Consider the following 15,246-nt stretch of genomic DNA (forward strand, 5'->3'; position numbering starts at 1 on the left):
ATTGTTCATTCTTAAGTCTCATATAGAAGCAGGGATCAGCCTTTCCTTGCTGAAATCCTTGATGATATAAAAGGTTTGTTAATTTATCATACCAACTTTTGGCTGATTGTAAACTTAATATGAGTATATATGGGCTTAAACAAACAAGATTTTCTTGTCCAATTTTTTGAAATCCTTCAGGCTGTACCATATACATTTCTTCTAAAAGATCTCCATTAAGAAAAGCTGTTTTAACATCTAGATGTTCTACAAACATATTTCTTGAACAAGCAACATGAAGAAATGTCCTAAATGTTGTATCATGGACCACTGGTGCAAATGTATCCAAATGGTCAACTCCATATCTCTTGGAAAAACCTTTCGCAACCAAACGTGCCTTATATTTATCTATACTTCCATCTGAATGATATTTGATTATATATACCCATTTATTTCCAATAGCCTGTCTGTTAGGAGGTAATTCAGTAAGAGTCCAAACATGATATTGTAGTAAAGACTGAGATTCCTCCTCCATAGCTTCTATCCATTTTTCTCTTTCTAAGATAGGTCAAATTACTAATTTCTTCCCAATCTACTGGATCTTGCAAATTTTCACAAAATCCACATCTTTCCGGAGGTTTACCTTTATTACTTCACTCTGATCGTCTTACATTAGTTGTTTGTTCTGTTCCTGTTTCACACAGTTTAATTCTTCCTTCCCCTTCTGTTATAACAACATCTCCCAAAGATGGACCTACTGATTGATCCATGATCTCTATAGGTAACCCGGTGACCAATTCTTGTGGAACGGTATCTATGCCCTGTCAATCAGGTGTTAGCATAGCCTCAAGGGTCTTTTGCATTCTAGTTCTCTCATCCACATATCCAACATTGCAACATTTAAGTTCAAGAGGTTTAGGATCAAGGACTCTATACTCCTTCCTCTCAGAGGCATATCCAACCATAATTCGAATTTCAGCTCGTGGATCAAGCTTCCCCCTTTCTTCTTTTGGAACATAAGAATATGCTTTAGCACCAAAAGCTTTTATGTGCTTTAAACTTGCTTTCTTTCCAAACCATAGTTCAAAAGGGGTTTCACCTGTCACTTGACTAGGAATTCTGTTCTGCAAATAAGCTGCGGTAACGACCGCTTCAGCCCACAAAGAGTCAGGGAGTCCAGCTTGCATCAACGTAGATCTCGACATCTCCTGCAACGTCCGATTCAACTGCTCCGAACATCCCTTCTGTGGTGGAGAAGAAGGTCTGGTTCCTTCGTGTTCTGTGCCCTCCTGTTCCACAAACCTCCTAAACTCTGCCTGACAATATTCTCCACCTCCATCAGGACGTAGCGTTAAGGGTGCCTTCCCAAATCGATTCTTAATTGCGGCTACATAGCACTTAAACCTTTCAAGGGTCTCTTCCTTGTTTTTAAGTATACTGTACATAACGATATCTACTCTTAAATTCAGTAAAAGTAAGAAAATACCTGTTCTTGCCAGAAGATGATGGCATAGGACCCACAATATCTGAATAAACCTCTTCCAAGAAATCCTTATCTTGTACTTTGGATTGTCCTGAATAACTAGGAGCCATTCCCATTGCTTTTATACAGATTCCGCACCTTTCTTTTGCTTCACATTTAACAAATCACATTTAACAGCATTAACTCCGCTTTCTGTCAATCATTTTTCAATCCTTTGCATGTTCTTGTGGGCTAGCTTCACATGCCATGAATAAAGACAAGTTTTATGATCACAGACATCTTGCCTAGTTTGACATATAGGCCTCCCCTCATTTATTATAAGATTATAGTTAACTCCTTTAATCTACAATACTTAGCAATAAGCCCAGTCTTCGGGCACACATAACATGTCCTTTCCTCCAGATCAGGTCTTGTTCTTAACACTGACATCTCTCCAGGCGTGTTATCCATTACCCTTTTCAGGCCAGAGTCTCTCAAATGAGCAATGGTATCATCTAAATCCACTTTTGCCATAGACTCAAGCACAGCCTTTTGGGTTGCAAAGGACTGGGGCAGACTAAGGAAGATACAGGTGTGAAACTCAGAGCCAGATCTCTCTGCTCCTGCAGACTGAAGCTCTGAAAGTAGCTTTAACGTTTCCTCTCAGTGCTCATCAAGACTAGTTCCTTCTTTCATCCTCATACTATGCAATCTTTCTTTCAAAATTATCACATTCTTACTTGATCTAATGGAATGTTTCCCCTTGTGAGAAATGGATAAAATATGTTATTATTGGCAAAGAAATAGTAGCTTGAGCATGCTAAGAGTGCAGCTGTGTGAGAGAGAAGGAAGTAGTGTTAAGTGTTATGGTTATCAAATACTGGCAGATGGAGAGGAAGTTGTCTCCTCGTCTGGGACAATCTAAATAAAAGCTAATTTAACCTGGGGCAGTCTTTATCAGTATAATGCCATTAGCTGAAACCTTGAGCAAATTACCATAGACTTGCAATGGATGAGGTGGGAGGGACCAGGAAGAAATCATAGAGCGGCCGGAAAGACTGTACACCCTGATTCCCTTAGCCAATGGGGAAGAGGGGAGGGACTTGCGATCGGGAATGTATATAATTCGGCCGGAGGGTGTATGTGGGTGTGGCTTCCTATTGGCAACGAAGCCCACCAGCCTTTGCAGACGCTTCCAGTAAAACTTTACTTCTGACTGACCCAGAGAGAGATTTGTGCTGCTTGTTTCGCACACCCTGAAGAGCATTATATAAACCTTGAGCTGTTCTATAGTTAGTCCCTAGTGGACTTTCAAGCTCTTCTGTACAGGCGTATAATATCATTCAGACATTGGCTTCTTTCATTTTATACCCCTTCTGCTCTCATTGGCTTCCAGGCAGATCTTCATCTATGATGTCTAAACAGTCCTGTACTTGAAGGGAATCTCTTATCCTTGCACCCCACATTTGAAAGTTATTCCTCTTTCACTTTGGAATTACAAATACACTGTTGTTATTACTTGCACCCTGTTGGAAACTTTGAGTAGATATACAGTGGTACCCCGGGATACGAACTTAATCCGTTCCGTGACTCTGGGCGTATCACGAGTTGGTCGCACCCCGAGGAAAATATCCCCATAAGATTCAATGCAAATACGGTTAATCCGTTCCGCCCTCCGCCCGAATTTGGTCGCACCCCAAAGCAAATTTTCCCATAAGGTTCAATGTATTTACCGTTAATCCGTTCTGGCATTCGCGGACCATACGTCAGGGGCGCAAAAATGGCCGCGGACCTTGTGTCAGGGCGGAAAAATGACCGTACCCCGAGGCGGAGTTCGCACAGCGAGGTAAATTTTTGCGGCCGGAGCTGGTCATAACCCGAAAAGTAAGTTAGTAGAGGCGTTCGTATCCCGAGGTACCAGTGTAATAGCTTCGTCTGTTCAAGTGCCGAAGGTTACGGACATGCAAGCTCCTCTGCTAAATTCTCCTTTAGTTTAAAAGATTTACTATCAATATTTCACTTGCATAAATCACCTTCTCTCTTTAAAAATGTCCTGCCATCAAAAAAAAAAAAAAGGGGAAAAGCTCTTTGCTTCGCCATCTGGATCAAAAAAAGAATCCACAACCCAACTTAATAACTTTTAATGTCTTCTCTTAAAAAAAAGCTCATCAGCTTCCCAAGCCCAACCATCCTCTGCTACCAATTTGTTGGGTAATAAGATTAAGAGAAGATAAATATAAATATCAACTTTTATATCTATTTCAAAAGATACAAAAGAGAAAAATTAGGCATAAAACATATCTTCAACTGTACGTAAAAGTAACAACCGACAAATACATGATATAATACAAGTATACCAAGACAGCAGGGAATTAAGCAAGGAGCCTAAAAGAGAAAAGCAGAACAAGTAAGAAGAAGAATTCTTCTCTTATACAGAGTTCGCCACCTGATTCGATTTTGTTCACAGCCAAAAAGCCATCTCTTGTTAACTCTACATTAACTCTACTAAAGTGGCAGATCTTGCAAATATCCAACAGTCACCCTTTATGGGAGTCATGTGTCACCCACTGCATTCGGTCATGGCGGCTTAGATGTGCAAGATTAAATCTTCATTGTAAGCCCCGTTCTTAGGGGGCTGTCGAGGGCCTCCAAAACTGTATTGGTTGGGGGGCTCTCCAGCATGCTGCCTGGGGAATTCTGGGAGTCGAAGTCCGCCCATCTCAGAGTGGCTCAGGTTGAGACACGCTGGCGGGAAGCAAAGCTGGGCCATTCGTGGTCTCTGCCGCCCTCTAGCAGGCACCTGAGGAACAGCAGCACAGGCGGGGCCGTCTCTTCCCTCTCACGACCGCCTTCGCCAGCTACCGATGCCGAAATGCGGCACTGGGGCGCAGGGATCTTCACGGGCACGGTCAGAAGAGTCAAGAAAGCGGACAGGGCGGTGCGAGGGAAGCGCCACGCATGTTTCTCAGGTGCTGGGGGTTCTCCTTCGCTGGAGAGGCTTAAACAGAACTGGGGGGCGGGGGAGGGAAGCATCCGTCAGGGGTGCTGCGGGACTGGCCTGGGAGGGCTGGATGACCTCCCGGACCCCTTCATTCAGTGCTTCTGGGAGCGGGGGTGGTGAGGAAGTATGGCAGGAGACACTGGCTGCCTCCACCATGGCAGTGGAGCTCTTCCTTCCTTCCTTCCTTCCTTCCTTCCTTCCTTCCTTCCTTCCTTCCTTCCTTCCTTCCTTCCTTCCTTCCTTCCTTCCTCCCTCCCTCCCTCCCTCCCTCCCTCCCTCCCTCCCTTCCTTCCTTCCTTCCTTCCTTCCTTCCTTCCTTCCGCAGTGCTCTTCTGGGTCCCGCGCTGAGCTGCACGTCTGAACCGCCACGATGCGGACGATGGACTGAGGGCCGCGGGAGCCGCAGGAGGCTACCACTCTCGCCCACCATCTACCTGATCTGATCTCTGCAGCCCCAACATGCCGCCTGCCCCCCAGTCTTTCTCCCCCGGTCCAGCCTGTCCTGCGTGGCCCCGCTGCCCTCCGCGGTTCGGCTGCATTCTGCTGGCTGGCGAGGTGCGAACGCAGCTGCCGTCGACCGAAGCTGTGCTCCCCTGACCTGCTAGGCTGTGATACAGTTGGCCAGTTTCTTGAGTGTTCACGTTCCCATGCAGCGTTAACCCTGGTTTATTCAAACCCAGTTTTGGGGGTCCCTGTGTCATACTTAACCCTAAACGTCTCCGAGAGGCTGATTTTGTAGAACAACTGGGCTAAAACGTTGCTGGTGTGATCATATATTATGATATTCTCCCTAGAACAGCGTTTCTCAACCTTGACGACTTTAAGGTGGGTGGACCAACTCCCAGAATTCCCAGCGAATGTGCTTTAAGATGTGTGGGCTTCAACTCCCCATGCTGGCTGGGCAATTCTGGGAGTTGAAGTCCACACAATCTTAAAGTCGTCAAGGTTGAAGAACCCTGGCATGGATGAATGGGTGCAATTGTTGGAATAGACACCTGACTTTTCTTGTATTGTTTTTATTACTGTTGTTAGCCACACAGAGTTGTGTGTCACAAAAGGGGCAGCCATATAAGTAAATAACTGACAAAATTATGATTAAAAATGTTACGTGAAAGTTGGCAATAGGATAAATTTCCCCTTATTCTCCTTTCTGTCCCTCTACATATTCACAATTTCTTTGGTTATTTGTGTTAAGCGAGCAATTTCATCTTCTTGGATTCTCTTCCTCTTTTTTAGTAATCTTTATAAATTTTTAAATGTTATGTATTTATCGGTATTTATGGTTTTAATGTTTTGTGTAAACCGCCCAAAGTCCCCCATTGGGGGGAGATGGAATGGGAGGAATTTAATAAATTAAAAATTAAAAAATTATAAAAATTGTAAATAAATAAATACATAAGAGAAGGGGCCCCGACAATCTGATCAATTTGATGATTTTTGTCCCCTGGCTTTGAATCCCACAAATGAAAACCTTTCTCATTCTCTCTCTCTCTCTCTCTCTCTCTCTCTCTCTCATTCCTTCTCTACTGAAATGAAGCTGCAAAAATTCTCAGAAAAAAGGTACGGAGCTGGCCATTTGGGTCGGCAACTCTCTCGATAATTGGAGAGCACGAAAACGTTTCCCCAGGCCTTTCACCATGAAGGGTTCTGCTGTTACTGCACAAAGTGGACGGGGAGGGTTGGCTGAGAAAACAGAGATCTTAAAAAAAGTGTAACCACACCAAGACGGATGAGCAAAGCCTGAGCCATCCGCGTGTTCAAAGATCAACAGCTATGTGAAGTGAAAGCAAGCTTCTTCAGAATCGTTTTATTAATCCAAGACTCAAGGGGATGCTCCTGTAGACCCGCCACGAGCATCTGTTCCTTCACTGCTGTCTGCAAGACTCTGAAATCAAAAGGAGAAAAGTCGATTGAAACACAGCTCCCTGCAGGCAGAAGCTTGGATGGCTACGGATCCAAGATACAGCTCTCTCACTTTGCTTGCTCTTTGCGTCTCTCTAAGAGAACCAGGCCTTCGGTCAAGCTTGGGATTGTATGGGACGTCCACGGTTTGCCCCCTGCCTTCTTCTCGGAGGTCTTCTCGACTCTCCAATCCGGGCTACCACCTTGGGGTTTCCTCGCCATCTCCCATCGGAGAGTTAACCGGGTGAGATTCTGCTTTGCTTTTTCCAGGTCAGCTAAGTTGTGCCAAGAAAAGAATGCCAACTTTGGCTAGCTGAAAGGAGAGAAAGAACAGCTTAGGGATAGATTGTCATGCAGAAAAGTCTATCTATGTGGTGGCTAAGAGTCGAAAACGACTGGATGGCACTTAATCAATCCATCAAAGTTTTCCCAAAGCAGCTGGGAGATATGCAATGGGCAAATCTGGGGTGGCCAAAAGATGCTTCCGGGCTGGCAAAGCCAACATCAGAAGTGTGGAGCTGGACACAGAAACCCACAACGTTCGAGGCTGGGAGGAAAGAGGAATTCCAGGAGCTGGAGAAGTGGGTGGCTTTGACGGCAAAAAACTCCAAAAGAGGTTTCAAAAGCACGAAAGAGCCACGTAAAGGCTCGGCTTCCCGGGATCGCAGCTCAAGTCAGAGGAAAAGGGGGCTTACCTTTTCGCACTCTTGGCAAAGCACAGCAGTGCGACCCCGAAACCCCAGGTCTTCCCCGGAGAGAAGGCATTCAGACAAACCGCTGCCCACAACAATCTCCAGCCGCTCGACCGGCACCTGCAACGCAGAGGCTCCGTCAGAACAGACTCCGATCCCCGGGCTCCTATCGTAGTGCTGCAGAACTAACAGAAACCTTCAAACCTCCCTGGCTTTTACGCCAGGATTGCAACGACCCGCCGTTGAGCGGCTCGGCAAGCTACGGAGGGAAACGCCTGTCTTGGTATCAAGTCAGAAGGGCTTTCCAGGGCAGATGAAAATGGTGGAGAACCCCGAACGTAGAGGCAGGAAGGATGCCATCTGGGGCAAAAATACCTGGACTCAGAGTTTTATTTTGAAGGGGGGGGACTCAAGATAGCCAACGAAAACCTTTCCTGTTGAAGATTTCCATGAGCTCTAAAGGCGTGGGGGGGAGGGATTTATTTCTGTATTTATTAATCAAATTTCTACGGCCGCCCATCTTACAAAAAGTGACTCTGGGCGGCGCACCGTTATTACATAAAGCCAAGATGTAATAATTATGAAAAACATGAAAAACTATAAAAACAGAACTAAAGCAGCAGGAGGAAATAATAGGCTGAGGGATGTTCATAATACAGCCACCTCACTAGTGACCTCATGTGGGCCGTGACATGGCAAAAAGGACACAAATGTGCATTATTCGCACTGTGAGGTCACCGTGAAAGGTCTTTGGGGTGTGCACGAGGGACCTACGATTGCAAGGCACAAAATGGAGCCGAGTAGACAACTTGGTCAACCACACCTGGGTTTGTGCATTATCCTCAGCTACGTTTGTCTGGAGTTTATTGGCTGGAGTTTACAGCTCACGGCACCTACTAAGCCAAAACCAGACCAATCACATTTATGGCCTAGGCCATTGTTTCTCAGCCTTGGCAACTTTAAGATGGGTGGACGTCAACTCCCAGAATTCCCCAGCCAGCATTGAGATGGGGAAATTTGGGGAGTTGAAGTCCGCCCACCCTAAAGTTAGAGGTTGAGAAACACTGGTGTAGAGAGAGCAAGCCAACTATAGTGTGCGTCTATTACAGATATAGTGTGTCTACACACACGCACAAATATATCCACGTACTATCTCTGCATCTATTATTCGCTGCCCCTTTTCCTCTTCCTTTCTTAGATCAAAGCGGTTATAACAAACGCCATAAGCCCCTGGCTCCTAGACCCCGGTCCTTGAACCGGGCCCGGCCTTCAGGGGCCGACTCCCTGTTGCCCCGTCTCTTTCCCCTGCCCAGCTCCTTTTCTTGGGGGGGGTCGCCCTTTCATTTCCAAAGGATACTTACGGAAGGAGGAACAGAGGAGACGTAGAGGCTCTCCCTGCCTTGGGAGAGGGAGGGAGGGGGACGGGAGAAGGAAGAGGGGGAGAGGGAGAGAAAGACAGGACAGGACAGGACAGGACAGGGTTAGTCTTCGTGTTCGTGTTAATGTTAGGGTTACGGTTAGTGTTAGGTCAGGACAGGACAGGGTTACGGTTAGAAAGGAAAGGAGAGGAGAGGAAAGACAGGAGGGAGGGAGGAAGAAAAAAGGAATGAAAGAAGGAAAGGAAGGAAAGGGAGGGGAGAGAAAGGAAGGAAGGTCAGGAAGGAAGGAGAGGAGGGAGAGAGGGACAGAGACATGAAGGAAAGGAGGAGGAGGAAGAGTGGAAGGAAGTACAAGGAAGAAGGAAGAACAGACATGAAGGAAGGAGGGAAGGAGGGGGGATAGGAAGGAAGGAAGGAAGGAAGGAAGGAAGGAAGGAAGGAAGGAAGGAAGGAAGGAAGGAAGGAAGGAAGGAAGGAAGGAAGGAAGGAAGGAAGAAAGGCAGACAGGAAGGAAGGAAGGACAGGAAAGAAGGAAGGAAGGAAGGACAGACAGGAAGGAAGGAAGGACAGGAAAGAAGGAAGGAAGGACAGACAGGAAGGAAGGAAGGAAGGACAGGAAAGAAGGAAGGAGGGGGAGGAAAGGAGGGGAGGAAATGGCAACTGGAGAGCCTTGATGGGTCCACTCCAACCTCCAGGCCTGGTCTGGCTCCCACCTTGGCTCAGCGTGATTGTGCCAGTTAGGAAACCATGGCAACCGGGACAGACAGACAGAGAGCCCCTGGGTTGCTATGGCGAGGCAGCAACCATTGGGCAGGAAGTTGCATTGACACGGGGCAGAGAGGGAGACATCTGTTATGAACAGGACCGAGTTTTGCTTTTCAAAGACTAACTTGTCAATCATGCCCTACGTTTGCATAGCCCACGGTCCAGTCCCTTAAACTCATGGAGCCTTCCCTGAACATCATCAGGCAGACAGTGATCATCATCTATCATGATCTATAGGCAGTGGCACAACATTCACAAAGCTCTGGTTGGACTGGAAAAATATATCCCGGTCTGCATAATAAGTGATGATCGCCTGCATAAGCCCCCAACCCTCCAACCCTACGTGAAAATGCCGGGATTGTCACGGGGTGTCTTCTGTGTGCAAAACGGGGGCTTTACCGTCGCTTTTTCTTGGTGAAGCAGACTCTGTGTGAGAATGAGAAAGAGAGAAACGAGACGAGAAAAGCAGCAGCACAGGGGACTGGATAGAGCGGGGTTTCTCACCCTCGGGCATTTTAAGATGGGTGGAGTCCAACTCCCAGAATTCCCCAGCCAGCCGTGAAGTCCACCCATCTTAAAACGCTCAAGGTTGAGAAACACGGGGATAGAGGGTGGGGTTAGGGTTAGGGTTAACCCTAATTCAAACCACTGTGCATTTAACTTGAATTTTGCTGCCATAGGCTCCGTTCTTCTCTATGGCTGGTCCGTAAACCGGGCGCTATTAACCCGGGGACTCCCTTTAAATGCCCGTTTCCCCTCTGGGGTTTTGTGGCTAAATATCCTCTCCACAAGCCGGTTCTTGTCCCCAACCCAGTTACTTCATCAACAAGCCAAGGTCGAGGCTTCCGGCCTCTTCTGCTCAACTAGGCCTAACCCTGCCAGTTGCCACGGCAACCGTCTTCCCTCACGCGGTCCCGTCCCGCCGCTAGCGAGAGCGATGGAGACGGAGGCCGCTGACTCCTCTCGTCCTCCTCGGGTATCCTCCTCAAACATCTGGGCAGAAAAACACCTTTTTTGCCCCTTTTGCAATCTAAGAGGAAGAATTTTCTCTTTTGCTGGGCTTTTCTCCACCAAATTACTTTATGATCTGGTGCATTTCCAAAGTATGAAAGAGAACTTGGTGGCCGAAGTTCAAATCTAACAATCGCTTTACTTTTGCCTTCTTTGTTTTTTCTGATTTTAGTCTCACAAATAGCACAGAATAGAATAAGTTTATTGTCATTGCACTATTCGCTATACACCAGGTTCATAATGAACTGATTTCTTGCATCAGGAAAGTCCTCCGATGCAGACCCACGAAAGAGGAGGCTTGCGAGGGACCCTGGAGGTCGTCCAGTCCCACCACCGGTCCAGGGCCGGTAGAGACTGTCACGACATCCCCGAGAGAGGGCCGGCCGGCCAGCCTCTATTTCGGTGACGGCGAACCTGCGACACGCGTGTCAAGGGTGACACGCCACCATGTTTTGGGGGATGTGCCAGCGTTCACCAACCCCTGACAACAACTATCTCCCTGCGTTACCACAGAAACTGAGTTTGTTTTACTCGTATTTCGTTTTGGTAATTATTTGACGCCTCTTTCTATAAGACAAAGCGCCAGATTTTATAAAAATGCGTGAATATGGAAAGAATTGTTTCTCTGTTGTTCCGGGGGAAGGTGTGACACTCCAGCAGAGTCAAGATAGGCATTTTCTGAATTTTTGACACGCCGAGCCCAAAAGCTTCGCCTTCCCTGGTCTATTTAAATACTTCCAAAGGAGATGCCACCAGCTTGTGGCTGAACTTAAAAATCTGTTCCTGAACCCCCCAGAATAGGCACTCCTGAAATTTAAAACCTGACTCCATCCGCTCCGATTCACACAGACCCCGTGCCCTTTTTTCACCGCTTAACCTCTTTCCTCTGGCTGCATAAAGAAGGGGTGTTTCTGGCCAAGAAGGGGTACCAGGAAGAGGATCCCTCGATCAGAGTTCGGTGATCCCCAAGGCGAAGGGGGTCGCCTTCACCAGCGCCTCGGAGATGGGCAAGAGGACCTGGGACGTGGTGGACTACGTCATGCCCCCGCAGGTACCGGGTTCGGACTTCCCGTGGTCCGACCCTTTTGCTTTCAGAACTGGGTTCACGTCCTCTGCGTTGTCTCCTCCAAACCTCCCGAAACGGGTAGGCCCTAGAAGGCTTGGGCTTCAGGGCCCATCATCCCCAGCCAGGAACTCAATGCTGGAGATGGGGGGGTAGTGGCCCAATCCATTTAAAAGGCCCAGGTTTGGGGAAGGGTGGTGTCCTTTGGACTGGCAGAGGTCCTCTGATAGTTCAGGCAGAGGAGAACAATTTCCAGACTTCTCATGAAATCTCACAGATGCCCTCAAGACCACTCCTTGGGACCACTTGGCCACGATAGAGAATTGGTTTGCAGTAACCTTCTTCTGGAATGTCAGCTTCTGAGTCTAGCCTACAACCCTGGGATCCCCTGGTGGTCTCCCATCCCGCTAAATCCAACCCTGCTTAGCTTTTATGGAATCAGCAATGACTAGCCAGGATGTATTAAAACCAACTACTGTATTCCTATTAAAATCCTCCCACCCTCCCACACTGGACATCAGATTTGGGAATATTGGGATTTCAAGGAAAGGGGTGGAGGGATAAACTATGCCCATGGTTTAAATAGAGCTATAATCTCCTTCCTTCCTTCCTTCCTTCCTTCCTTCCTTCCTTCCTTCCTTCCTTCCTTCCTTCCTTCCTTCCTTCCTTCCTTCCTTCCTTCCTTCCTTCCTTCCTTCCCCCGGACCCTCCTGTCTCCACTAAATCTCTGTCCTTTGTGCTGTTATCTTCCTTCCTTCCCTGATTCACAAATTCTTACTAACAAAAGGCAACACTTGTTTCATTATCTTTCATTCCCAGGTCTCCCCTTGGTGTGACCCTTTCCTTTTTGTAAAGACATTCAAATTCCAAGCGTAACCACGTTACCGTTAAGTATCAGAAAGCCTAGTTAGCAGGACGTTTTGTTAAAAGGTAGTTTCTACTCCTTACACAATGGCTCCTCGCTGCAAATTAGGATATTTTTTCTGCAGCTGGCCAACCTTGGCTGAACCTGGAAAGCCAGTCAGGATCAATCCTGGTTAGTGCTTAGATGGGGGACCACTAAGAGTTCCCAGGTCTGCAGAGGTGACGTGGAAATGAAAACCTCACTCCAAATGGCAATGGTAAATTGTGGCTGCGTAATTACCCAGAGAATCACCCTGAGGTGTCTGTGAAATTCAAGGAGCCAGGAGGATTTTCTTCCCTTCGCTTCGCTTTCTCGGAGCCCCATCACAACCCTGTGAGGTAGGCTGGCCGAGAGAAAGTGTGTGGCCCAAAGTCACCCAGGGAGTTTCCACGCCTGATGCGGGACTCGAACCTGGATCTCATCCAACGCTTTGTGCACTGGGTGACACCAACACAACGCAGCACCGTTCTTAGGGGGCTGTTGAGGGCCTCCAAAACTGTATTGGGTGGGGGGCTCTCCAGCATGCTGCCTGGGGAATTCTGGGAGTCGAAGTCCGCCCATCTCAGAGTCGCTCAGGTTGAGACAGGCTGGCGGGAAGCAAAGCTGGGCCATTCGTGGTCTCCACCGCACTCTAGCGGGCACCTGAGGAACAGCAGCACAGGCGGGGCCATTTCTTCCCTCTTGCGACCTGCCTTCACCAGCCACGGATGCCGAAATGCGGCACTGGGGCGCAGGGATGTCCACGGGCATGGTCAGAAAAGTCAAGATGGCGGCCAGGGTGGTGCGAGGGAAGCGCCACACATGTTTCTCAGGTGCTGGGGTTCTCCTTCGCTGGAGGGGTTTAAACAGAACTGGGGGGCGGGGGAGGGAAGCATCCGTCGGGGGTGCTGCGGGACTGCCCTGGGAGGGCTGGATGACCTCATTCAGTGGCCTCTGGGAGCGGGGGTGGGGAGGAAGTATGGCAGGAGACCCCGGCTGCCTCCATCACGGCGTTGGAGCTCTTCCTTCCTTCGCTCCTTCCTTCCTTCCTGCCTCATCTTCCTTCTGCTTTGTCTAGCAAAATTCCGAAACAGTCTTTCTAATTCTTTCCCCCATCTTAGGGCGAAAGTGTTGTTTTCGTAATGGCCAATTTGATCAACACCCCAAACGAGCGGCAAGATACCTGCGCTGAGGTAGGATGGGATTAAAATGGACAAGGGCGGCGTGTGTGTAAGGAGTGTGTGGAAGTAAAGAAGTGAGTGTGAAAGCAGTGCAGAGCATACGGTAAAGAAGATTCTGATACTCTGGTGAAGAGTTTCTCAACCTTAGCAACTCTTAGATGTGGGACTTCAAGTCTCAGAATTCCCCACCCAGCATGCTTTAAGACGTGGGCGTTTAACTCCCAGAATTCCACCCATCCGCAAGCATGCAGGCTTGGGAATTCTGGGAGTTGAAGCCCAGCCATCTAACAATGGCCAAGCTTGAGAAATACTGGGCTGAACAAACCCCGTTCCTTTAATGGTTCTCCATGGGAAGAAGGCCACATAGGGCGCCGTGCTACGACCGCCTTCTCCCTTGTATCTCGGTCAGTTGAAGGATTCTTCTGGAAGAAAGCTGGTTGGCTTCCAGCCTTGAGTTCGGGTTTTGGGAAGAAGACTCCGTCCTTTCCTTCTCTCCCAGAACACGGACACTCCAGATGCTTTGTGTTCCTGTGACCAAGACTACACTCCAGGAGAAACAGGGAGATCCGGCAATGGCATAATTGCTGTTCTTACTGTTGTCGCCCTTTATGGAACTAACGTGTCACCCACTGCGTTCAGTGATGGCGGCTTAGATGTGCAAGATTAAAACATCAGTGTAAGCTGTGCCACGTTCATGATGATTAGAGATGATACAAGCTTTCTAACGAGATTAAAAACTCCAACAAAATCTCTAATAACAATCAAGCAACTTCTCTAAATAACGTTACGATTTAAAATCAATCCCTTTATGGTCCCCCATGTTCATACATACGGTAGAAGGGTAATTAAGAGCCAAGGCTTGGAGACCCTCCAGAATTCAGTGCGGCTAAAAAGTTTGGAAACGCTTTTGAATTTTCAGTATACTTTTGCCACACACAAATCTGTAGCTTTAGACCACTTTCCTCCACCACTAAAGGAACAAGCATAATGTTTTTGACTCATTTGTTTAACTGGGTCCTCTCCATCTGCTAGTAGGACTTGTGTGCAGAACAGATGACATTTTAGGTCGTATTTAGGCAGAAATGCTGATAATTTAAAAGGGTTCACAAACTTTTAAGCACCGCTGAAATTCAGTGTTTCGTGCAGTGTTTCCCAACCTCACCAACTTTAAGATGGGTGGCGTTCAACTCCCAGAATTCCCCAGCCAGTATAGCTATCTGCTTTTTTCTTTTTTCTTTGGTAAATCTATTCTAGAAATTGATTTTGAATTTGTATGCTGCGGGTGGGCATTCTAGAGTTTATCTCACTTTTATGGACCCCCACCCAAAGTTGTTGGGAATGATCTGGCTGAAAATTCGAGGGTCTGCTTCTAAAAATCTATACAGTATTACTCTTTTAAAGTACCCGTATTTCCAGGATATACTTGCGGATAAGTCGATCCGCGTATAAGGAGACCCATGGATTTTTAACCAAAACAACAGGATGTAATTGACTCATGTGCCTGTGAGTAGGTGTTATAACGGGATGTGATACTGTGCTCAGTTACGACAATGAGGGAGCCTACGTTGCTCACGGACACTGCATTTTTGCATGACCAGGTTCCTGAACTTCTCACTTCCCTGCCTTTCTGATGCAGAACCAACGTTCTTGACACCAAAGACGATGCCTATCTGAAAACGTGTCGCCACGGAGCAGAGCAAACTTACTGCCCCATCTTCTCACTGGGGAAACTGGTCAGCTGGGCCAGGAGCAAATTTCAGGGGACGGCATGAGAGGTATGAAAGACCTAGGTCCACTCCTTCCTTCAGATGGTGGTCCCTGCTACAGTGAAGAAGGATGAAGAGGTGCAGCAGGGTCTCCCTTCCCAGTGGAGGAGCCTCATGGACTTCCATTTTCTGGGAAGGACTATCTCCCCACTGTGGAGCTTT

At 47.6% G+C, this 15,246-nt stretch overlaps 1 long non-coding RNA gene across 1 annotated transcript; it reads left to right on the forward strand.

Moving 5' to 3' along the window:
* The first annotated feature begins 4,272 nt into the window (after window positions 1-4,272).
* Window positions 4,273-15,246, forward strand: LOC148213642 (uncharacterized). The gene is made up of 3 exons (XR_015794203.1): window positions 4,273-4,410; window positions 13,259-13,330; window positions 14,917-15,246. It is a non-coding gene; the product is annotated as an uncharacterized LOC148213642 (long non-coding RNA).

The sequence above is a fragment of the Python bivittatus genome, unplaced genomic scaffold (assembly GCF_059951505.1).
Source record: "Python bivittatus isolate LINGU-HERP-01145 unplaced genomic scaffold, Pbiv_v1 ctg000940_np1212, whole genome shotgun sequence".
Lineage (NCBI taxonomy): Eukaryota > Metazoa > Chordata > Lepidosauria > Squamata > Pythonidae > Python > Python bivittatus.